Source organism: Panthera tigris, chromosome B1 (assembly GCF_018350195.1).
Source record: "Panthera tigris isolate Pti1 chromosome B1, P.tigris_Pti1_mat1.1, whole genome shotgun sequence".
NCBI classification, from domain to species: Eukaryota; Metazoa; Chordata; class Mammalia; order Carnivora; family Felidae; genus Panthera; species Panthera tigris.
The window spans coordinates 103,502,945-103,528,826 of record NC_056663.1 but is presented as its reverse complement, the minus strand read 5'-3'; the positions used below and the strand labels follow the sequence as shown (position 1 = coordinate 103,528,826).

The window sequence follows — 25,882 nt, the reverse complement described above, 5'->3', positions numbered from 1 at the left end:
CATCATATTTCAAAGATTCTACCATTTACATCTCATTTTACATTTTAGCATTTCTGGAAATGGGTTGTGTCTTGTGGTTCTGATATAGTTGTCATTGTTTGTTCACACACATAAAAACCAGAAGAATAGGGGGACTTGGGTGGTTCAGTCAGTTGAGCATCGGACTCTTGATTTTGGCTCAGGTCATGATCTCATGGTTTGTCAGATCAAGCCCCGCATGGGTTTCCGCACTGGCAGTGTGGAGCCTGCTTGGGATTCTCTTTTGCTCTCTTTCTCTTGATCTGCCCCACCCTGCTCACACGTGTGTGCACTCTCTCTCTCTCAAAATAATGAACAATAAAAAAAAAAAAGAAGACCTACGGAATGAAAGTCAGCAACTTGGAATAAAATTGCAGAGACATGATGGCATAGATGATAATACCATGTGGGAAAACATGGTCACCCATGAGTCTAGTTGAAAATATTTGGAAATGTTGGACTTAGGACATGAGTAAGCTTTAGGAATACCCTAACCAACTTGTTTTGTTTATATTTGTTTATATAGACTCAAGAATGACACAAGATAAAAATCTAAGGAAAAAAAAAACTTAACTAAACTTACTAAGATTAGTAAGTATTGAAAAGCCCTTTCAAGGGGTGCCTGGGTGGCTCAGTTGGTTGAGCGTCCAGCTTTGGTCTGGTTCATGATCTGGCGGTTCATGGGTTCGAGCCCCGCATCAGGCTCTGTGCTGACAGTTCAGAGCCTGGAACCTGCTTTGGATTCTATGTCTCTCTCTCTCTCTCTGCCCCTCCCCCGCTCACACTCTGTCTCTCTCAAAAATAAACATTTAAAAAAATTAAAAAAAAAAGCCCTTTCAATAAGTATGTAGTTCAAGTTCTGAGTTACAGAAAACATTCTTTTATAACTTGTATAGCAGTATTTTTTTTCCTTTCTTTGTGGCACATCCTTACAATCATGGTATTATGATTGTGAAGTGAACATACATTATGAAATGTTAGAATTTTTGAGTTGCTAATTTTAAAGAGGTTTTTATTGTTGTTGTGTCTTTTAAAGGGGTGATATGAATCATATCAAAGGAGGCATTGAAGCATTTCTCAGAGAGATTGAAAAATAAAATTTTAAAGGATTTAAATTTCCTTTCATTCTCATAATTAACATTCTTTTGGAGAACTATTTCCAAATACATTCTTTAAAAGTGAACTTCAAAGTCTAACATTGGGCCATAAGTAAACTACTCTGTCTTGTTTATTATAGACAATCATCTTTGAGGGTTTTGAAGTTTAGTTTGGAAGAGGATTTAGCACTCTGCAAGTTTATATTTAAGATTGCAATATTGACTGATTATCTTTTAAAAAATGTCATAGGCATAATAAATTGCTTGCAACACTCAATATTTTTCAAAGTGTTTGCCATTACTGTACTTGATGATTGTTATTAAAAAAAATCTCTCTGATCCCCCTTTCTGAAGAGGAAACCAAAATTACTTCTCAATCACTTCACTGTCTAGATATAATCTGTGATTTAATATTGCTAAACCAAGACAGCAACACCTCATTTTCCCAGCATTGCCCAAACAAGATATGTTTCATGTCAGTAAATTTCCCAAATAACTGAAGCATATACATTTAAATGGCAAACCAATTTTTTTTTTTACTATTTCTGATAGAAATATTTCTACAGCACATCTTTCTGTTATTCTTATATACAGAATACTGAAAAAAATCTCTAAAATTTTGTGTTATGCAGCAGTCTCTAGAGAGAAACTGCTTTAGTTGTTGATAGGTCTTTTAGCATAAGTAAAAAATGGAAAAAGAGGAATCAGTTGGGAGAGGTGGACTACACTCAAAACTAAATGGACTTTTGCCTTTGGTAGAACATATGAACCCATTATTGCCACCATCAGTCACAGCAGAGGGCCTGCTCCACCTGGCCCCACGGGCTCCCTCTTGGTTGGGGAGAGGGTGCGGGGGGGGGGGAGGAGGACAGCGGTATCACCTGCTCAGGTGCCGAACTCTCTCAGATGTGCCCTTTTTTTTTCCTCCAGAGGGGCGGGTGCCTGAGCTTGCTGCCCTATTTGATTGACAGTTCCAACGTATTCTCATCAATAACTGAATTTTAAGCACCACCTCACTCTATGTTAGGAAACCCTACATTCTTCTTTCTATTCACTTAGCCATCAAATTTTGAGACCTTGGCATTGTCTATGATTTTCTCCATTTCCTGTCTTCAGCTAGGTCAGTTGTTCCTCTGCTTTTCCCTTTACATCTCTACTCTTAATCCCCTCTTTTTAAACTTTAATTTGTATTTCTTGTTCTATTACTGCTTTTTCCTAGAATATCCCAGTTTGTCATATGCTTGATCTTTAGGCCTCCAGTCTCTTCAATTTCCAGTGTATTAGGTACAGAACTGACTAATCTTCTCAAAGTGAAGTTCCTGTTCAAAAATCTTCAGTGGTTGCCTATTTTTGTTCTTTTGTTTTAAAAATTTTTTCTTATTTTTTTCTTTTTTTACTAAATAATGAAATACAATTACCAGTGGAGGCTGAATTCTGTTTGGTCACATATGGATAAAAGGATTTGTAATTATTTTAACATTAAACACCTAAATCCTTTCTGACCAATCATCTATATGGCAACCTGCTCTAAAATCTCCTTAGGCATTAGGATTGAATGTATCAAATACATCAATTTTAATTTCCATGATAAATTATTGGAAAATTTTCTCTACACACTCTTCTGAAACCACTCAGGAGATTCGTTGACCTTTTGAAACTTATCTACAAATACTGAAGACATACTTGTACATTTTTTGAGCAACTTGAGATATCCCTGAAATTTTTTTTATAAATTCCTTAATCCTTTTTTAAAAAAATATTTAAGAAATTAAACATACTTGAGATGTAGTTCACTTATAACATTGTGTAAGTTTAAGGTATACAGGGTGTTGGTTTAATACACTTATATATTGCAAAATGATTATCACCATAGTATTGGCTAATACGTCTGTCCTGTGACATAGTTACTATTTCTTTTTTGTAGTGGGAACACTTAAGATCTACTCTTTCATCAACTTTAAGGTATATAATTAACTATAATAATATAAATATAAATATATATATAAATAATACAAAGTATTATTAGCTATAATCATCATGTTCTACATTAGAGTCCCAGAACTTGTTAATCTTGTAAGAAATTAACTAAAACCTTTGTGTTTCCCCCAAACCCCAGCTACTGATAACCACAATTTTGGGTATTTCTTAGTGTGTATTCACTTCTATATTTCATTTTTTGTCACAATTTTAACTGAGATGCTACTATGTGCCAATGTACCAGGTGTTATAGATGTGATGGTACACAAAAACGGATATGATTTTTCCCCTTATCTAGCCTATGGACTAGCCTTTCTTATCACTTTGGGTTGAAATTTATGTTTTCACTGTATATTCTATTTTTAGAACTTGTAGATCGTTTCCTTTGCTGGAGAAAAAAAAATCTATTGTCTGTTAGCCAATTGCTCTCTTCCTCAAGAAGTAGGGTTCTTCTTTTCCTGCCTTTTCTTTTCTCATTGCCTAAAACATGATGGATACCTTATATTGTTCTAAGTATTTTTCACAAGTCTCAGCTTATTTTGAATATAGCATTTTTGACACTGATTTAAAACATACTATGTATATAGCTGTGCATGTTTTTTAACTTTACGGTATATCATATGTGTTTTTCCATTTAATTAAATATATCTTGAAAACATAATATTTAATATCTGTTTAATAGTCCATCTTATTTAGCCATCCCCTATTTTGAGCTATTTGGTTTGAGTCCAATTTTTTTTTCCTGTTCTGCAATTTTAAATAATGCTTCTATGAACATCCTGGTACATAATTCTTTGCCTGTGTTTCTGATTATTTCCTTATGTTGTACTCTTGCCTCCAAATACTGTCCATTTCTTGTGCCCAGGGACTAAGTAGACTGGCTGTTTTTCCAATCTATGTCCCGTGAATATATTTTTCACTCCGTGATCTTTAGAACTTTTTTGATGACTGACCAGATGGAGTGTTGCCCATCTGTGCCTCAAGATCTTCCACAAACCCCCTTAACTTACACTGTTGCAGCAGCCTAAGACCCCTGTAAAGACAGGAGAAGGAAGATAAGGGCCTACACACCTTGCGGGGTGATGATGATGGTAGGAAAGATAAACTCTAGTCGTTTTTCCTGGAGCTGTGCCTGTAGTGTGAGTGTGTGTGTGTGTGTGTGTGTGTGTGTGTGTGTGTGGTGGGAAGAGAGCAACTGTTGCTGCTTGATATAGACTGAATTGTGTCCCCCTTTCACCCCAGTTCATATGTTGAAGTCATAACCCCTGATATGATGCTATTTGAAGATAGGGCATTTGGGAAGTAATTAGGTTTAGATGAGTTCATGAGGGTGAAGCCTTCATGATGGGATTGGTACCCATATAAGAAGAAACACCTGAGAGTTTGCCTCCCCTCTCTCTACTGTGTGAGGACAGTGAGAAGTCAGCATCTGCAAGCCAGGAAGAGATCTCTCACCAGGAACCCAATCGGCCCACATCTTGATTTTGGACTTCAGAGCCTTCAGAAATGTGAGAAAATAAATTTCTGTTGTTTAAGTCACTCAGTGTATGGTATTTTGTTATGGTAGTCCAACCCAATGTACTGTTGCAGTCAATTTGTTTATGATTCCCTTTGAGTTGGGAAAATGGTGATACACAGATGTTTTAGATTGCTACTGAAGATTAGCCTTAAAAAGCCTGAAACCCCAAACCAAAAAGCTTAGTCAACTACAGTGAAATATTTTGCCTCATTTCTATTAGTACTTCTTTAGTCTTGCTACTTTTTTCTTATTCTCCTTTTCCTTTGTGTAGTGTTACAGATGTTTAAACTACGTAAACTGTACACGCTATTTCATCTTCAGTCTTTCTGTGGATTTAACCTGTAGTTCAAATCAAGAAAGAATTGACTGATAATCATTTCAAAGAGAGTCTTTTTAAATATCCAGTCATTATATAGGCTATTTTAAATTCTTGCTAACTGAAAAAATAATTGAATATGGAACATTCTTTTTAGCTCCTCCTTTTGGTTATCAATTCCTGTTAAATTATAATATTATAATTTTTCATTTTTATGCAATTTCTAGAATTTAATGTTTCAGTTTTGTTTGTGTGGTGATTGAGGAGATTACTTACATATTGTCAGTGGATTATAAAGAAGAATTACTTATGTAGAACCATGTTTCTGGCACCTTGTGGCATGGGGTTTTCTTTGTCCGTGTTGACTGTTTTGCCTCATTAGGCATGCTGTTGTAAATGAATTGTTGGATGTAATTCATACCAAGAAATATTTGTCTTCTGTGGCCACTATGTGTTGTGGGGATGTGTGAGCTCGGAAATCTGTTGGGCTGTAAGTTTTCCTTTAGAATGTTTGAAGAGCCCTCAGGTGCTGTTGAAAGTGAAGGATAGGACTATTCTCAGGAAAACAAAGGTTTTTATTACATTTTCTCATGTAATGAGGATATCCAGAGAAAAGAAAAAAACAACAACAACAAAGCAATAAATTCACACATGTAGTGCCATATGCCAACAAGAGAAATGACTGACCAAACAGAAAAAAAGTCCCCAGTGGGTCTCCGCAAGCCTACGTTTATTTCCTCATGCTGCTTGTGGATCTTTCAGAGGAGAAATCAAACACCCCAACTCACACCAAACAAGTACATGTTCCTGGGATTTGTGTGTGTCCCGCTATGAATCCAGAACATTTTCAAATAAACAGAGTAGGCTGTAAAGGTAGGAAATTAAATCGACTGGCCAAATATCCCTGGAGATTATGGTAATTATGTGTGTTAAATATTTATACTTATATTTATATATTTAGTGTGATTCAGTAAAGATCTAAGAGTTGATACCAAAGCAGATGCTCCTAAATTCTTTGGCATTTTTATTACATGAAAATGTCTGATAGCCTTGAGATAAACTGTCATGCTACTAGGCCAGTCAACCGTGTCTCTGTTCCTCTGGCATGGCAGGCTGAAGGAATTGCCAGGGATGGAGGTGAAGAGTCCTGGCTCTGATATTTTCCAGAGCGTGGAAGCAGTAGGATTTCTTAAGATGCCAGGTTAAACATTTTGGATATACCTTAAATGCCTGTGAAATAAGGAGCATATTCAGGATTCTACCGGATGGTTTCTATTAACTGAGCTCCATAAAGATCTTTAGTTTTATTTGTCTCCCCTCACTCCTACACTGGGATGAAGATGAATTTTTTTTAATTCTTCAGTTCTATTGGAGAAGTAAGATACTTTGGGCACTCAAGGAGAAGTCTGATGGGTGGTGTGCATACTTGTATCTGTACTAACTGCCTTTGGTAGCAATTACATTGAAATAAGTGTAGATGAGATGAAAATTCTAATCTAATTTAACTGAAGACTCACCAAATCTATCTTTTCACATCACAGTGTAAAAAAACAACTTGTGACTGCCATATCAAATGAAACTTGTTTTCCTGCCCACTTGATTGTTTTCTCTAAAAGAATCTTAATACTTTTTTTTATATGTTTTATTTATTTTTGACAGCGTGTAAGCAGGGGAGGGGTGGTGGGGGAGGGAGGGCAGGGAAGAAGGTCCTAAATGGGGCTCTGTGCTGATAGGCTGACATTGGCAACAAGCCATGTGGGGCTGGAACTCAGAACCATGAAATCATGACCTGGGCCAAAGTCTGACATTCAACCAACTGAGCCACTTAGGCACCCCTAAAAAAATCTTAATTCTTCATGAAATGTAATAGGAGGTGGGTTATTTCTAGTTTCTGGCACTTTGGCTAAGATAGCAGAGTTGGTATATACATTTATGTAGTTACCTAAGGGGAGTTCTCAGAACACGGGTTCAGACATTCTCAGTAAAGTCTCAAGTTATCGAGCACCACCAGTTATCTTTTTGTATACATTTGACCTGCTTTGCTTAAGAAAGCACACGCTTTAAGCCCTGAATCTCATCAACGGTTTCTAGCAAGGTGCTGTTTTCTTCTAATATCCTTTGTAAATCTGGTTGTTCTTTTTATGTGTAATTCTGGAATGGTTTAGGTAGGAGAGGTTTTGGTCTTTCACTTGAGCACAGTAGCTTACTGTCTCTGAAGGTTGTGGGTCTCTGTCATGCTAGATATGTATCTGAGTCATGGTGGTGGGAGGGATATTTTAAAGTCCTTTTCATTGGGACTCACTTTATATTTGACACCTAACCTGAAATGTCTTCACTGGTGGCCAGGGCCATGACAATATCTGTGTAACAGCAGTAAATCTTCAGGAGACAACAATGATGGGCAATATCATTTCAATGCCTGGTGACCACATCATACAATGTCCCTGTTAACATTATGGAGAAGACACTGGAATATGCATAGCATCTAGGTGGCCTTGCTTAGGTAGAAAAAAGCTGGGATGAAGACTGATATAACAGTTTTAGAAAAGGAGTATGGGGCCATGTATGGACAATAAAAGAAGTAGGTAGGGAGGCTCACATTTCAAGATTCAAGAGACTGTTTGGAATGACCAATAAGAGCAATAAGAGGCACTTACATATAGAAGCAACATTCTGGATTTCTTGTTCCAGGGTCAAGCAAAATTTGTTATCAGATAGAGGAGCCAGGTACCAGACAAGAACAAATCCCAGGGAGATAAGTGAAATCTGCATCAGAAAACTGAGTGGGCATCCGCGTGTATTAAGAGAAGCAGGCTAAAAGTAGGCGAGGATGGCTCTGAGAAACTTGTCCAAGGGTGTGCTGCCTTACCAATGACTTTTGTTCATGGGAGATGCTTCCACAGTGAGGGAAGCAGACCACTCTGATGTAACCACTTTTAACATTCATATTGATGCAGTTATTTTGACTGAGGAACATTTCATCAGGTAGTTTTGGTGAAGCCACATCAAAATGACTCTCAAAATACAAAAATTCCACCTTTTTATTAGCAAAAGTTATCCCTTTTATTTCTTCTATCCCTATTCCATGCTTTACTTGCAAGAAAAATTTTACTTTCTCCTTTATTGTTTTATTTGCAAACTTTTTTTTTTTAAGTTTCTTTATTTATTTTGAGAGAGAGAGAGTATGAGCAGGGTAGGGGCAGAGAGAGAGAGAGGAAGAGAGAGAGAATCCCAAGCAGGCTCCATGCTGTCAGCACAGAACCTGATGCAGGGCTGGAACACACAAACCATGAGATCATGACCTGAGCTGAATCAAAAGTCAGATGCTTAACTGACTGAGCCACCCAGGTAGCCCTTATTTGTAAACCTTTTATTATGTAAAACATTTATTATGTTTTACTTGTCTTTCAAGTCTCCAACATGTTTTATACTAGAGAAGTAAGATGTGCTTCTGGAGGCAAATTTAAAAAATACAAAAATATGTATATTACTTTATAGTAAAGAAGTGAAGATTCTCTGATCCTCTCCATTCCCACCTCCTAGAGTTAACCACCATTAATAATTTACGCTGAACTTCTCAAGAATAGTCAGGTAAGATTTCTTGTACAGCAGTGGAAAAAAAAGGTTTGGTTGAGTCCTTAGGAGGTATTAGTCAAGTCTTTAGTAAGATGCTCAGCTGTAGCAGTATGCAAAAACAACTAAAATTCGATTGAAATTTTGGCTGAGGCACTGAGATAAAAGGTTTATGAGAATTAAAGATTAAGAGGAAGATTTTGAGAGGGGAGTATTTGGATGCTGTAACTCTCCTAACCTACGGTGGGCAGGATGGAGGTGTTTGCCCCTTCATAGTCAGTGGAGAAGGGCTTTGGAAAGACCCTTTGAGTGTTGGTTGTCTGCTGGGCATGGCAGGCTAGGTCAGGTCTGACCCGTGCCTGAGCAAGCTAGTGGGTAAGGGGTCAAGTCTGATAAATCCATTGAAGATGTCCTAGGTGACTTGGAGTTAGTATATACAATTGGTTTTCAAGATGATATGAAAACTAATGATTTCATGATGAATAATGAATAATATCACATTCAGTATCTAGAAATTAAATACAGAAGCTACATTTTATTTATTTTTTTAATGAAAAACAATTTTTTTTTTTTTTTTTTTGCTTTCCTACCTCCTCCATGTATCTTATCTTTTGACTATTTCTCTGAGGTAATAGGAAAACCTCTTAATAGGGAAAAGACCTATGTGGTTTTGAAAATTCACTTTAAAAAGGAATTTTTGATATGAGAGACTTAACACTCTTAGTTTTATTTGAAAATGTAACATTTATGTTCAGAGTAAGGTGAAATAAAAATGTATACACACATCTTAAATAATTTTAAATAGAATGACGTTGTGTAATATACATTTTTCTTTTCCATGAAATTTGAAATTTTAGTTGGAAGAAAAAATATGTCAAAACTATAAGTCATTGAATTAAACATTTAAAATTGGTGAATTTTACTGTATATAATTTATACTTTACAAAACCTGATTTAAAAAATACATTTCCTGGGGGAAAAATCTGTTAAAAAGTTATTAGACAGAGTAGAATAATTTGAGTTCCTGAAGCATAATTCAGAAGTGCCATGTAAATGTGTGTTCATGTTATTCATATATGAAAGCCTTGATAACCAAGTTACAAAATATAAAATATTCTCTTGCTTTTGGTCTATATTAATGATTTATGTTTGCTGTCTTTTATGTTTACTTTCTCACTCATTTGACATTGAATCCTAGCATATTACATTTAGAAACTGAGCAATCGTTTTCAAAAATATATGTTCTGTGCTTGCCAGATGGATTTGGAAACTCTCCCAGTAATGCTTTCATTGTCATAACCCACTTCACAATTCCATCATGAATGAGGTCATTAGGGAATGACATCATTTTCAATACCTCCCAGATTGCAAACCTTAAAAAAACACAATTACCCTTGTATTTATTTGTTTCTCTTAACATTATCATGTCCTGATTAAGCAAGACATAGTTCCTAAATCACACACACACACATACACACACGCACGCATGTGCGTGCAAACTCACCCACATGCACAAACACACAATGTAACTTAAAGTCATGTAACTGGAGGAATTTCTAAGGATGTATTTGGTCACGGGTGGTCATGAAGTGCTAAAAGTTCAGAAAATAAAGGGTATTTAAAGAAAGTAGACTGACAGGAAGAGACCACCACATTCAGAAGGGAAGTAAGAAAGCTCTTTGGAGCTTCACTTCAGGACACTATATAGAAAGTTGCTGCTCTCTTTAAATAGAGGCATTATGTAACAAGAGTCCAAATCCCCATTTATTTCTTCATATAGTCATACATTCATCAAATATTTAGGATACATGTAATGTGTAACAGGTAGAATAACCATTGGGCATATAGTTGTGAAGAAGTTAGGTATGGACTCTACTCTTATGGAGCTAAAACTCTACTTGGAGAGATAATCAATCACTAACCAATTACAGAGATAATTTAAAATTTTCAAGTATGTTCAGGGTTATGAAAAAGAAGTAGATGTTTCTGTCAAAGTTTACATCAGATGGTCATAAACTGATCCAGCGGTCGTGAAAATCTTCTCTTGGCTTTGCTTTCTAAAATAACTAGGAATTAACTACTTGAGGAAGTGTGGTGTGTGGAGGAGAATGCTCTACAAAGAAGAACTTCATGTACATTGTTGAGACAGAAACAAACATCCCGTACTGTGAACAAGTTGATGGGACAGAACTCTGAAGCTGGGGAGGGAAAAGCAGCTCTCTCTCTCTCCAAAATATTTCCTTTACCAGAAAAACATATTTGAATAAAAAGATTTCTCCCTTTAAAATCAAACATCTTTTGGGGCACGTGGGTGGCTCAGTCGGTTAGGCATCCGACTTTGGCTTAGGTCATGATCTCAACAGTTCGTGGGTTCGAGCCCCATGTCGGGCTCTGTGCTGACAGCTCAGATCCAGAGCCTGCTTCAGATTCCGTGTCTCCCTTTCTCTCTGCCCCTGTCCTGCCTGCGCGCACATGTGCGCGCGTGTGTTCTCTCTCTCTCTAAAAAATAAATAAACATGAAAAAATAGTAAAATAAAATAAAACATCTTTTAAAAGGATGAAATGAGGGGTGCCTGGGTGGCTCAGTCAGCTAAGCATCTGACTTCTATTCAGATCATGATCTCACAATTCATGGGTTTGAGCCCCCTCTTGGGCTCCATGCTGACAGTGTGGAGCCTGCTTTCTCCCTCTCTCTGCTCCTCCCCTACTTGTGCTTTCTCTCTCAAAATAAACTTAAAAAAAAAAAAAAAGGTGAAGTCAATTATATATTAAAGTGTATTACTTTTTAAAATAAACAATATCAAATATAATTAGAGTTTTAGACAATGGTTTGGGACTGAAGGGGATGAGGGCCATGACAGAACTATGTTGCTTATATACTCAACTCAGCAGGTTGGCATTATGGTGGGGACCAGTTAAAGATTTGATCCCATACTCTGGTAATGTTAGATAATTTAATATCATTCAACAGATAGTTCTAGAATGTCTGTTGTATCCCAGCCACTGACTGGCCTCAGAGGTCTTGGCATGTCTTACTGCAGTGCCCATGTTGATAATGTCAGCAATAGTTGCAAAGACATGAATGAACGGCAATGACAAGATATGACCGCTGAACTCCTTTTTATTTCCTGCTGGGTGGCCCTAGTCTTCCAGATGTGTGCCAGAGATCATTGCAAATAGGAGTAATTACAGTCTCAGCTATGCTGACCTGCCCTGATGGAGATAACGAAAAAGGAGGTTTTATTACACAGAGAAATAACCTCCTCAACAGTGCCTACTAATGATAGAAACTTAAAACAAGACTCACTACCATTTTTGAAAACATAGGCTATTTAAGAGGCTCCATAAACAATTTGCTTTTCTGGGAAAGTGGCATGCGTGTATTTTTTTTTTTTTAACTGTTTTTATCGAGGATACTTGCATCAAAGAAAAAAAATCATTGGAATCATCTGAAGAAGTTGCTAAATATGCATTTGGTAGGTTGTATTACTGTATTACAATTGTACATGGTGCCTGCTCCTTATAAGTGGTTTATACCTCCCAGCTCATTGCCACGGGACTTGCCTGCTTTTTGTCGTGAGGAGTATATATGTTCGCTCCTTTGCCGTATGATTTTGGATTTAACAGTGTAATTTTTTCTGGACACTGGGATATGAATAGATATGACTACGTTACATCCAGTTAGAAGCTTTAAAGGAAATTCTTTTTATTTTTTTAACAATGTTTATTTATTTTTGATTGAGACAGAATGTGAGTAGGGGAGGGGCAGAGAGAGAGGGAGACACAGAATCCAACACAGCCTCCAGGCTCTGAGCTGTCAGCACAAAGCCCAATGCGGGGCTTGAACCTATGAACCATGAGATCATGACCTGAGCTGAAGTTGGATGCTTAACCAACTGAGCCACCCAGGTGACCCTAAAGGAAATTCTAAGAATTGGCTCAGCCTCTTGCTTTTCTTCTCAGCCCCCCAAATGGTATGCTGCACCACATAAGGGTTTCAATCTCAGCCTGTGTCTATGAATAAGATCCATACAGCTGAGCCAAACAGAGCCAATGTAGGTACATCTGTCTACTAGCTGCCTATATGAAACATTTATAAGAATGAAATGCTTATTTTTGAAGGCCTATGAGATTTTTACAGCTGTTAGACAGCAAAGTTGAAAAGTACAGAATTTGATACTTAGAGGTGGAGTGTTACCATAATGCAAACTTAAAATATGTGGCATTGATTTTAGGGCCCAGACAGCTAGCAGTTGGGAAATTTGCTGGAGGCTGAAAAATTGGTGACACATTTTATGCAGTAGCAAAACATTTGGTCAGACTGTTACCTGAGATAACTTGGAAGGCATACACTTACATAATAATGTACTTAAAGCTTTCTGTAAAGAGGATTTGAAATGTTACGAATGTGAATTGGTTGTTAGAAGCTGCATTTGATAAAGTAATGCAAGGAGGAGAATGAGCTCAAGCATAAGTGACTTGTTTCACATAAAAGATGAAAGGAAACTAAAGAGCTGAGAAAGTCCAGGGCCTAAGGGTTAGAAAATCAAACTGTTTCTCATCTCTGACTGGTTAAAAGATAAATTCTGTGAGCCACCAAGGCCAATTAAGATGCAGATTAGGACTCAGTTTAGGGACAAAGACCAAATTACTGGCTTGTGCACAAAACCTGATTGGATTAAGGTGTCCCTCAGTAAATCCTTTCAATTGGACAAAATGGCTCCAAAAAAACAAAAAAACAAAAAAAACAAAAAAAAACCCCAAAAAACCGAAGAGTGATCTCATGAAGCGTGATAAGCTCAAATACCTATATTTAAGTTTAGAGAGAGAAACAGATTTTATTTTTTTAAAGATGAGTGTGTCTATTAGTACATGGAATACAATAGAACAAACAAAATAAAGATATAGATATATAGATCTAGATAAAATGTTAAAAAAGTTTTAATGCCAAAATTATTGCCAGCCTGAGATGGCAGATGTGTGGGGTTTTTTATAGCTTAAAATGACATGTGGACTCCCAGCTCTCTCTGGGCAGGAAGTAGGCCAAAATCGCTGCTCAGCTCTAAGGAGGGCGTGTTTTCCAAATTTCTATTCACTTGTGGTCAGGAGGGTAAAGGAAAAGGAACGAAGAAGTTGGCATCAGCTGCCCTGGAAACAATTCTCTGAGGAGGTAATCTCAGGTTATAGACTCCTAATCAAAGACTTTCTTAAAATAGTTTTCTCTATCCCCAATGCCCTTTTGTTTGCCCAGTGGGATTTCAGAGCTTTTATGGGCCAGCGAGGGCTGTGTGTTCTCCACTTTTCCCTCCTTCAAATGGGAATGCTTATGTGTTTATCTTGCCTCTCTTCCACCATTGTATGCTGAGTGCACATGGAGAAGATAATTTGTCTACTTAGTTCATATGTGTCCAAATCAAGAGGAGCTATTTCGACTTGGTGTAAATAGAATCATGAATTTCAACAGGGCGCTGGAGTGGCTCAGTCAGTCAAGTGTCCCACTCTTGATATCAGCTCAGGTCATCATCTCAGCGTCATGGGATCAAGCACCCCATCTGGCTCTGTGCTGACAGCACGGAGCCTGCTTGGGATTCTCTCTCTCCCTCTCTCTCTGCCGTTCCCCCACTCACTCTCACTCTCTCTCTCTCAAAATAAATAAACTTAAAAAAAAAAAGAATCATGAACCTCAGGACAGATGTTTTGATTTGCTGAAGCTTTTAGGAAGCCTTCCTTATAGGTGTGAGTGAATTTTGTATGCCGAAGTGTAGAAAGTGAGTATCTTGACCAAGAAGGTAAACTGAGCTAGATCATATTCACAATTACTCCCTCCTTCCAAGAAAGAGGATTATATATCATTGTCATTACTGTGTGACTTGCTTGCTCTTGTGGGAGGAGTATACATCCTTCCCCCGTGTTCTTTGGTGTTGGCCATGTCACTTACTTTGTCCAATGTAATATGATGTTTGCTACATAGAAACTGAAGCTTTAAGTGCAACTGTGTTGCTTAAGTTAGGCAGGCCTTTTGTTTCTCTCTTCTGCAAGTATATATGAAATTGTTTCATAAAGTGCTGCTTCTTTAGACTGGCTGCAGGAATAGGGACACACATGGAGCAGAGACAAACAGAACCAACAGTTAACCCTAGTCATTGACATGTAAAATGAGCAAGAAATAAATGTTTATTTAGGAAGCCACTGAGATTTTAGAATATTTGTTATGTGGCAAAACTGGCTAGGGTAATATAGCACTTAAAAATTAAGAGATTTTTTAATATGGATTTATTTAGTTCCATGAATTTGATCTTGATTTATAAATCTAAACTATGTTTAAGAGAAGAATATCAACGAAGGCTTTCATCATGTGGGCTTTTCAGAATAAGCCCAGAAATAAACCCATGCTTGTATGTTCAATTAATCTATGATAACAGGCACAAATATACAATGGGGGAAAAGACAGTCTTTTCAATAAATGGTGTTGGGAAAACTGGAAAGTGACATGGCAGAAGAGAGAAACTGGACCAATTTCTTACATGCCACACAACAGTAAACTCAAAATGGAGTAAAGATCTAAATGTGAGACTTGAAACCAGAAAACCCCTAAAAGAAAACATAGGCAGTAATCCCTTGAATATCAGCCTTAGAAACAGATTTATGGTTATGTCTCCTGAGGCAAGGGAAATACAAGCAAAAATAAAATACTGGGTCTACACCAAAATAAAAAGCTTTTGCACAGCTAAGAAAGCCATCAACAAAACAAAAAAGCAAACTACTGAATGGAAGAAGATATTTGAAGACATACAGATGGCCCACAGAAACATGAAAAGAAGCTCAGCATCACTTATCCGGGAAATGCAAATCAAAACTACAGTGAGATATCACCCTACACCTATCAGAATGGCTAAAAGCAGAAAGATAAGAAATGACAAATATTGGCGAGGATGTGGAGGAAAGGGAACCCTCATGCATTGTTGATGGGAGTGCAAATTGGTGCAGTCACTGTGGAAAACAGTCTGGAGGTTCCTCAAAAAACTAAAAATAGGGGCTCCTGGGGTGGCTCAGTCGGTTAAGCATCTGACTTCGGCTCAGGTCATGATCTTGTGGCTTGTGGTTCAAGCCCCATGTTGGGCTCTGTGCTGACAGCTCAGAGCCTGGAGCCTCCTTCAGATTCTGTGTCTCCCTCTTGCTCTCTCTCAAAAATAAATAAACACTAAAAAAAATTTAAAAAAAACCCCTAAAAATAGAAATACCCTATAATTCAATAATTCTACCACTTGGTATTTACCCAAAGAAAAGGAAAACACTATTTAAAAAGATATATACATGCCTATGTTTATTGCAGCATTATCTGTGGTAGCCAAGACATGAAAATGACCTAAGTATCTACCAGTAGGTGAATGCTTAAGGAAAATTTGATATATATCTATAAAAAAATGAAATGTTATTATTTGTGACAATATTGATGGAGCTGGAGGATATTATGCTAAGTGAAAAAAGTCAAGATAGAGAAAGACAAATACCATATAATTTCACTTATATGTGGAATCTAAAAAATAAAACCAAAAAAACTGACTCTTAAATACAGAAAACTGGTGGTCGCTAGAGGAGAGATAAGTGGGAGTAGGTGAAATAGATGAAAGGGATTAAGAGGTACAAACAGGTATAGAATAAGCCATGGAGATGAAAAGTACAGCCTAGGAAATATAGTAAAAAATATTGTAATAATGTATGGAAACATATGGTTATTATTCTTACCATAGTGAACATTGGGCAATATATAGATTTGTTGAATCACCGTGTTGTACACCTGAAACTAATATAGCATTGTCTGTCAACTCTACTTCCAAAATAAAAATAAATAAACAAGAAAAAAAAGCAAGGGATTTTTCAATATTGATTTGTTTAGCCCCCTGAATTTGATCTCGACTTACAGATCTGAAGTATTTTTAAGAGAAAACTATTGACACAGACTTTCACTGCTGTTTTATAAAAGCTTGCGTATACTCTTATGTTTTTTCTTTTTTTTTACCATAAAGTTTAATAATGACAGGCTATACACAGAGCATTGTTTCTAAGGGCAAAACACAGTCTTATAGTCGGAATGGCTATCCTCAGTCTTTGGTTGACATTAAGTGTCAGACTGCCTAAGGCTGTTTAACATCTCTAGGAGCCAGTTCTCACTGAGTTGTAGTAAAGGGTGAAAGGACTCCATCTGACAGAATGTTGTTGGTAAAACTCACTTCGAATCTCTATAATTGCCACTATTATCTCTGTGGCTTCCTTCAAAATCTCTGGGCTATCTACTCAGGAGATATACCAGAATAAAAGGGGGTGAAGAAATGAATGTGAGATATAGCAATAGAGTGAGTACTCACTGAATAATAAATAAAATATTTATTTGGAGTTAGCCAAGAGATCACCTGATCATCTATAATTTCAATCTTTTGCTTTATGTTTCCAAAAGACAAGTGCCATTTATTTTCATTTTCTTTCACATTTCTAAAGTGTATTTTGTGATCTCCATCAAGTTGCAACTTTTAGAAAACTTGTCAAATAATCTTGAAAATTCTCGAGTTGAGGTTAACTCTTCATTTCTTTTCACAATCAAGCATAATATTTACTAAAACAAATATACAATTCATAATGTGGATCTTTCTTAAAAATAAGAAGACCTCATTTTATTCAGAGAAATGACATTATCATTCTAATATATTATAGTATCATTATTATAGTATAGTTCTAAAATAATATTAGAGGTACAGCATTATTTTGAATATTCAAGATAACTTGAAGTTGTTAGAAAAAGTTGATAAATTAGGGAAAACAGATACCATCTTCTCAGTGATTCATAGAAGAAAATATTTCCATGGTCACAAAAATCGATTCCTAAAACGGAATATCTATAGATTTCAAGGGCTCAGTAAAAAGGTGTCTATATTTAGAGACAGTATTTAGTGAAATTTTTACTTTTCTGTCTTGGATGAAGATCTTTGTAATATTTGACCATATCCAAACTTATCAGAGGTAAAATGCTGAAGATTCTAAAACTAAGAAAGCTATCACTTATCTTTTGTCATTCTAAGAGAAATATCTAGGGTTTAAAATATTATTTTCTAGGAATTCGGGGTCTTGGCTTTTTAGAAATACAGATGTGGAAAATTAGTGTGATGATAATTTGGTTATGAAATCAATAGGGCATGACCTCAAAAAAAGATTTTTAGGAATCTTCCATAACTTTGATTTATTTGGTGTGGAGGCTAAAAATATTTTTTCTTTTTCTTTTCTTCCTTTGTTTTTTTTTGTTTTTGTTTTGTTTTGTTTTTTGGAACCTTAGGAAAGAATTATGCTTACCTTTGACATTTATTTCATTCAATATAAAGTATGTGCATTATATAATATGCTTAATTTAAAAACAAAGTTTAAATTTTCCAAAGACTTCAATTTCTACTACGAAAATCTTCCATGAAGCTGTTTTACTATTTGTTTCTTATAGGAAAAGATATTTCTGGAATTGGATTTACTATACTGAGGCTTTCTCAAATATGGTTGTTTCTTACCACTGGTACATCTTATACTAAACTTAGCTACAAAAAAAGCACATGTCACTGTGATCCCAATTATATGCTATCCATGAATGGTGTTGTGTAAGGGCTCACATTTTGAGGAACATTTCTAAAGATTTCCTGAGGCCTCTGAAGAGATCTGAAGATCTACAACCACCAAAAATGGGCTGATATATTTTGGAGATTACAGCACGGTAGTGAACAGCTTTTGGTATTGAAAGATGGAGTTCGACTACCAGCTCTGTCATTTACCAGCTTAGTGGCCGCAGGTAAGTTTCTCCTTTTCTTTAAATCACAATTTCTTCATCTGAAAAACAACCGTAAAAATATCTAGCTTACAGTTTTGCTGGAAAGCTTAAATAAGGTATTGAATGCAAAAGTACCTATTGTGTCTAGCACATTGGTTGAAACTTAATAAATAGTGGGAATAATTTGTTTTCTCATTTATGTCCCTAGACCCCATTTGCTTGTTCAGTGCTTGTGGTTCATTGTTCAAAATCTTGGAAGAATAATGTATAAACAGTTAACTTTTGATAGCTAATTAACATGCTGCCCATTAACATGTGTTCTGTAGCATAAAATATTAATCTGATAAACTATATGTGTGTGTCTTCTTTAACTACAGGATGGGCTTCCTTATGTTTGTTTGGCTGCCAGAGATTTTTGCTCTTGTATCTACTAACTTTAAACAGTGAGAGAGGTGCTGGGCAGGAGCAGGTGCTAGGAATTGAGGTTAGTGAATGAAGTCAGGCTGGGAAGAATTAGGGTGGTATAGAGGTTGGTGGTAGCTTCAGAGGGGAGGAGCAGAGCCCACCCATCAGGGGGCAGGGACACAAAGAATAAGGCTTATCTGGGGGAAAAAAGGATTGGGGCCATCACAGTAGTGAGTAGGAAAAGAAGGCGAGGTCAGCTGCCAGTGGGAGGTGGACAGCAAAACAAAAGATGTTCCTGTTAGAGAAAACTCACCGTGGTCAAATATCTCTGGTTCTGAAGTTAATCATTTTTACTGGAGTGGCAGAAAAATTCCCTCTTATCTTTGTATTTAAAATACCATACACAGATTATAGAGCCAAGTATTTTATTCCCTTTTTACAGATGGATAGATACATCAAGTGATAAAAAATTAATAGATTATTATATTTTTGTAGCATAGTGAAGTAGAATCCAAGACCAAAATTAAATGCTTTTATTATCATCTTATTTTTTTGGCTATAGATTTTTAACTAGATCTCCCACCATGACCCTTGCTGCCTTCCCAGTTCAGTAATGCTAGAATTACAATGTATCTGTAGACATGTGCTTGCCTCCCAAAGGGAGGTCTAGACAATAATAACTGTGTTCAAGTATGTAGAGAATTTTTATAAAGAGAGAAACGACCAGCTTTTACCCCCATTTTTCACCGAAACCAACGTAACAGGAATAATACATTAAAAAAAAAAAAAGATTTAGGCTAGAAATCACATACAAGTGCACATGTGTGTGTGTGCCCCGCCTCCCCCCCTCCCCGCCCCCCCCGCCACACCCTTGGTACTAGCTAAAGTTTTGAAAGGATAGTAAAAAAAAAAGTTTTTCCTGGAAATTTTAAAGATTCGGTAGATAATTATGGGAACAGCCATTACCTAAAATCAAATTAATAATATCATTGAAAAATATGAAGACATTTGGATACTTTATGTTGTTTTAGTTTATGCTGTCAACACAATCCACAAAAATATTTGAAGGCCACCTACTTCTAGCATTGTTATACATTGATATATTTTGTTAGAGCATCTGTTTGTTGACTTAGACAGTGTTACAGATAGCTAAGATGATTTGACAGAAAAGAATGTTTTACCTCTGGTTAATTATAAAATATATCTCAGATGTTCCTGTAGTACATAAAATACCTAAATGTGCTTTCTGATGATTGAAAGATTTCCTTACCAAGATGATGGTGTAGAGAATGTGACTAAGAACACAGACCCCATGTCAAATAGCCTGGGTTCGTACTCAGTTCTATCACTTATTAGATAGGTGACCTCAGGTCATTTGATTTTTCCCACTTCAGTTTACCCATGTATCCATTGGGAATGATAATAATATTGATGCTACCTTCTAAGAACAGCATGTGTTGCAAGTAACAGAAGGTAAAACACATGAAATTACTTGGCATAGAGTAAGAACTCTATGTGGCTGTTTTCATTATGACTGTTAACTGATTTCCTAACCTTGGGAAAGACTCTTGATTTTTATGAGCAGCAGTTTCACATGTGTAAGGGGCAGATAAACCCCTACTTTGTAAATTTGTCAGTAGGAGTACATCAGCTTCTAGCACATGATTCAGTATTAATAAAAATGTTTCTCTTATTATCATCTTAATAAAAAGTATTCATTTTCATCTAAGAAAATGAAACTAATTGTCTTTCAGCAGCAATTTGTCTAAATTTGGAGACTTTACCAAGGGTGAGTAATATATGCATAAGTCCACCCAACCCTTCGACCTGTCTAGGTACCAACACCGTCACTCTGTAGGATGTGGGGGCTGTTATGAACCACTTCTTTTTGGACAATTAGCAGGGAGGTTATGGTCCCAGGAGTAATTCAAATGGGGCCCTGCAAAGTTACATAGCACAGGCTGACTTCCTTTTCTGGATGGTCCACAGATGGCTTCTGTGGCTGATCCCTTCTGTAGATGAGGAGCTGTGCATGCCAGGAATGGTCTAGGGCATTGGCTTGGTTCCCACACGGCTGGCCTCTTGGCTGGCCATCTCAGATACTCTACTGGCACCCTACAAGGCATCTCCCCTCTCCCTGCAGCTTCCTTCCCCGGGCCCCTAAGCCCTCAAAGGCAAGGCCCCATCTCTTCTATCCACCTCTCCAGATTGAGGTACCAGGACATCTACTTTTCCCTCTATTTTCTCTCTGGTCTTTTTTTTTTTTTTTAAGTTTATTTATTTTGAGAGAGAGGAAGAGAGGGCTCGAGCAGGGGAGGGCAGAGAGGGAGAGAGGGGAGGGAGAGGGAGAGAATTGACCAGGAGAGGAGTAGAGAGAGGGAGAGAGGGAATCCCAAGCAGTCTCCACGCCGGCAGGAGCACAGATCCCCATGTGGGGCTTAAACTCGCAAACCCTGAGATCATGACCTGCTCCAAATCAAGAGTCTGACACTTAACCTACTGATCCACCCAGGCGCCCCTGGTCTCTACTTTGGTATACAATCCATACACTCCTCACCTCAGGGACTTCCCTTTTAAAATGTAAAAGCCCAATTTGGAAATTTTTTTCTTCTTAAAAGACCCGATGTTCCTGGAGGCCATGGGGATGTTGCTGCCTATTAGGCAGATGTCAGAAGGTGCAGGGAGGAAAGAAAACCCCAAGATGAAGGTGAATTTTCTAAGAATTTCTCTCACCACTCACATAAGATTAAAATGGTGTTTCCTGGTCCTCTAAGTATGCAGGAGTGTGGACCTTTGCGTCTACTTAACCACAAACACTGTTCTTCAGAAATTCCATCAGCTGTGCATTTTAGGAAGCTGTATGTCTTAGATTGCTGTAGCAAAGTACCACAGATTGGGTAGTTTAAACAACAGAATTTATTCTCTCACAATTCTGTAGGCCAGAAGTCTGAAACCAAGGTTCTGGTGGGATTAATATCCTTATGGAGGTTTAGAAACCATTTTTTTTTTAATTTAGCAAGTTATTTTATTTATTTTAGTGTGGTTAAAATTGATTTGGGCACACATTTTAACATTACTTTGCAGCAAAGTATTAACCTACTATCTGCAAGCTTTATGCCATCAAGCGATGTCTTATTATTAATCTTCAGTGCCGTTTCTGTTGATGTGAAAGGCTCCCTTTATGGTCTACATGTCACAGTGCTTGTAGAGATATACTATTCTATTTGATCCATTAGGACTTTCAGTGCTGCAAAAATCATGGTTGACTTTAGATATTCCTGTGAGCTATGAGTATGTTACCTGATTTGATCTCTGTAATAACCCTAGCAGGCAGGCACTGTTATTTCTACAATTCTATAGAGGAAGAAACAGAAGCTGCCATGAGTCACATAGCAAGAAAGGCCAAGATTGAGACTATCAGGAAGGTCTCCCTGTAGAAAGCAAACATTCTGTGTTAAACCACTTGAAGTATGCTGTCTCGCTTGATGAAGGACTTTCAACTAGTTATTACATGAGGAGGTAATTAAGAAAGGCCTCAATAGCTATATATATTCACATAAAATGGTTCATATTTTATATGGAAAGGTCAGCCCCTCATATCCTCATTCTTATATATTTGGCTATGTGCTTTTCCAAACACATGAATGATTACAAACAGCAAGTTTAGAGGAGTTGGGGCAAAAGTACTGTCAGAAGCAAGCACACAGTTACAAACAAGGTCACGAGATATGTAGCAGTGAGGGGGGGAAAACAGAGACTCTACCAAAAAAGTAAAGGAGATAAAAACAAAGCATGATAAAATGAAACAGAGCATGTCTATAAGGGAAGGGATCCCATCTGTCCTGTGCACCACTGAACACCCAGTATGCAGAATAGCATCTGATATCTGGTAGGTGTCTGATACATCTTTGTTGACTAAAGGAATAAATAAATTCATGTTTGCAACACTGCGAAAGGGTGAGGAAGTGGTATGAAGAAAATTATTTCTCAAAGCATGTTCCTTGCAACCATAGTTGCAAAGATACTTCTAGGAAAGAATAAAGATCATGTGGTCTAGTTAGTTATGTATGCACTTCATATTATCTTCCGATCTTTTTTTCGGCCATACAAATAGCTCTGGTTTCTGCCATGCAAATTGCTCAGTTAAGAAAACTGCTTAACTTTGTTTAATCCCATATTGTCCCAAAAAACCTTTCTCACATGGCACCTGAAAATGTGCTTGTTACTTGTGTTCTGAGGAAATGGGAGGGTATGCTTTATGAACACTAGCATAAGGCCAATGGTTATACAAGTTTGTTATTCCTGAGGGTGCTACCATTTTAGAATTAGTACAAAAATGTATTTGTGCACTATGTACTTTATTTTAGAAGACAAACTGTTATAAATTTTAAGAAGATATGTGATAAGATAATACAAAAATATGTTAAGTTTTGATACTTAAAATGTTAATATTTTAGAAATCTAGAAAAATACCTCAACTGGCCTTCTTTCTGCTCCCTGACCCAGGAGGTTGATTTGTATAGACAATATCAACAAGATTCTTTGACTTCTAGTTGCCAGTGAGGGGTCTGGTGGGAGATCCTCAAGAAGGATGTATAAGGTCAGGGTGTCCGCTCCCCTGCTTCCCTCTCTGCCCAGTCACTTTGGGATGGCTGCCTCTTCTGACCCAATAATTTTACTACTGGGTGCTTCCCTACACAATATGCTTTTTCTGGGTTCCAGTAAAATTCCCTCCTTTTGTACTTTCTGATCTACACAGCCTCACTGTTTCTGACCTGAGATATTGTACTCTTCTATGGTTTCCCTATGGCCAGCTCACTCTTTTGTTAATAGGTTTTTCATTTAAATCCTCCTTGAATTATCCTAATTGTGTATCATTGGCCTCCTGTATATTGTTTATCTTCTACTTGAGCAATGGGCTATTTGAAGTATATCTATATAACTAGACAATATAGTTTCTAATCATCTTGACATAATTTTTGAAAATTGGATTAATGTTATTTTATTTTAAAATATCTAAAGGAAACTTTTAAAATAAAAGTTTTGTCAGATAGCTCAGAGTCAACCCTGACAGTAGAGCTTACTGGTTAGATGCAGAAACTCTAGAATGGAATTGCCTGGGTTTTAATTGTATTTCTGTCTCTATTAACTGTGTGATCTTGAGCAAATCATTTTTACATCTCAGGTTTTCAGTTTCTTTATCAGTAAAGGAGAGATAATAATAATGGGTGACCTAAGGATTGTTATGAAGATTTTAAAAGTTTGTATTTATAAAGTATTTAAAATAATGATAGGCCCATGTTAAGTGCTAAGCATTTGCATAATAAACATTATGATTTTATTGAGTGCCTGTTGTGTTCTAGGCAGTTTGTCAGATACTTTTTCACACTTTATCCCATTTAATCCTCACAGCTATCTTGTGAAGTAGATGTTATAATATAATTCATTTAATAGAGGAAATTAAAGTCAGAGTAGTTACGTAATTTGCCCCTGTCCACCTGGTAAGCAATGAAGTTGAGATTTGAAGACAGATTGGAATATCGTTATTGAGTTAAATCGTGCGTGCGCGCGCACACACACACACACACACACACACACACACACACACAGTATATATACATAGACACACAGACATATCTTTACATACTATATATACAGTATTGAATACTCAGTATTTACATTTATAGAAAACTTGTGCCTGGCACATCATAGATACTCAATATATGATTGTTCCTTCATCTCACTCCTGATTTCAAATTTTCTGCTTCTTTTTACTTTACCACACTTCCTTCCATCTTACAGGTAAAGGAGTGAAATGAACTTTCCACAAGTCTTGTGAGTATTAACTAAAGAGAATGCAATTTATCCCTATTGTTGAACCTCCCTTCCCCTTCCAAGATAATAAAAACATTAACAACACACTTGTAAAGATACAAAATTTGGATTTTCCTGAATGTACTAAGCTGTTAACTTGGAAAGCCATGGAAACCTGTGATTGCTGTAGTGGATGCATCCCAGATAAAAAGATCAAAGGTTATCATGGGACTAGCCAGATGTCACCATAAAGAACTCTGCCTGTTTTCAAAGAAACTGATGGATGATGTGAGAACTTCCATTGGAATGCCTTTGAATGTTCTACACAATGTCATAAATATTAGAAATTTTATCAGTGGGTCAAATGGGTTTGAGGCAATAAAACCTTGTTAAATCACCATTCACTTATAAAACATTATCTCATTTTATACAAACATAATTAGGAATTCAGTAAGAAGGGGCCTTTTCTAGACATCATTGTAAAATTTATCCATACCACTGCTATGGCAATCTTCCACATTGAATTTGAAAATATCTTTTGAGTTAAAGATCTTTTTTCATTCTAAAGTATTACCCTCTTGTGTTATTTCCCAAAGGGTTTAACTGTCTTGCAAATGTCATATAACTAGTAAGTGGCAGAGAATGGATCTAATATAATAATATATATTATATATATATATATATACACACACACACATACACACATTTATATATATATATATATATACACACACACATATATATGTAGAATATATATAATAATGTAATTTATATGTGTATACTATATATATACATAAATATGTATGTGTGTGTATATATATGTATATATATATATGTTCTATAAGAGTTACTAGCTCACAGATCTAGAGTAAGCGTTTATTAGACATAAGTTTTAAGTTTCATTATTTATTTATTATTCATTATTTATTAGCCACTTCTGCCCTTCCCCTTAGAATAGATCATCTATCTATCTGTCTATATATCAGTCAAGATTTATCTTTAGTCTAAAGGCTCATAAATGATTTGATAAGGTAGCCTCTTGTGTCTCCCGGCTTTATTCCCTCCCCCCACATTTGTGATATTAAAAGGTCTTTTCTGATTAATAAACAGGAAGAAAAAAGAAAAGTTTTGTTTTCTAGCTTCTAAGTTATCTCATTGGAAGATGTCTTCAGCATCTACATTTTATTGTATTTTCAGTTTCTTGACTAAATGTGTTTATTCTAACTTCAAGGTTAGTAATTATAGTAGTGAAACCCTCTTACTCTTTGACTTCTGACTTTGTTTTAATTGGGGTTACTTTTAAACAAAAATCAACATGTATATCTTTTTAATTCCATACAGTTATTATGGACACTGTTTTT

General features: G+C 36.5%; 1 long non-coding RNA gene across 1 annotated transcript in view; it reads left to right on the top strand.

The window, feature by feature from the left end:
- Positions 1–18,317, top strand: part of LOC122237967 — a 51,053-nt gene extending 32,736 nt beyond the window's left edge. The window contains exons 5-8 of the long non-coding RNA XR_006216807.1: positions 545–609; positions 3,040–3,077; positions 4,508–4,600; positions 17,985–18,317. This is a non-coding gene — a long non-coding RNA (uncharacterized LOC122237967). The remainder of the gene's footprint in view (positions 1–544; positions 610–3,039; positions 3,078–4,507; positions 4,601–17,984) is intronic.
- The last annotated feature ends 7,565 nt before the right edge of the window (positions 18,318–25,882 follow it).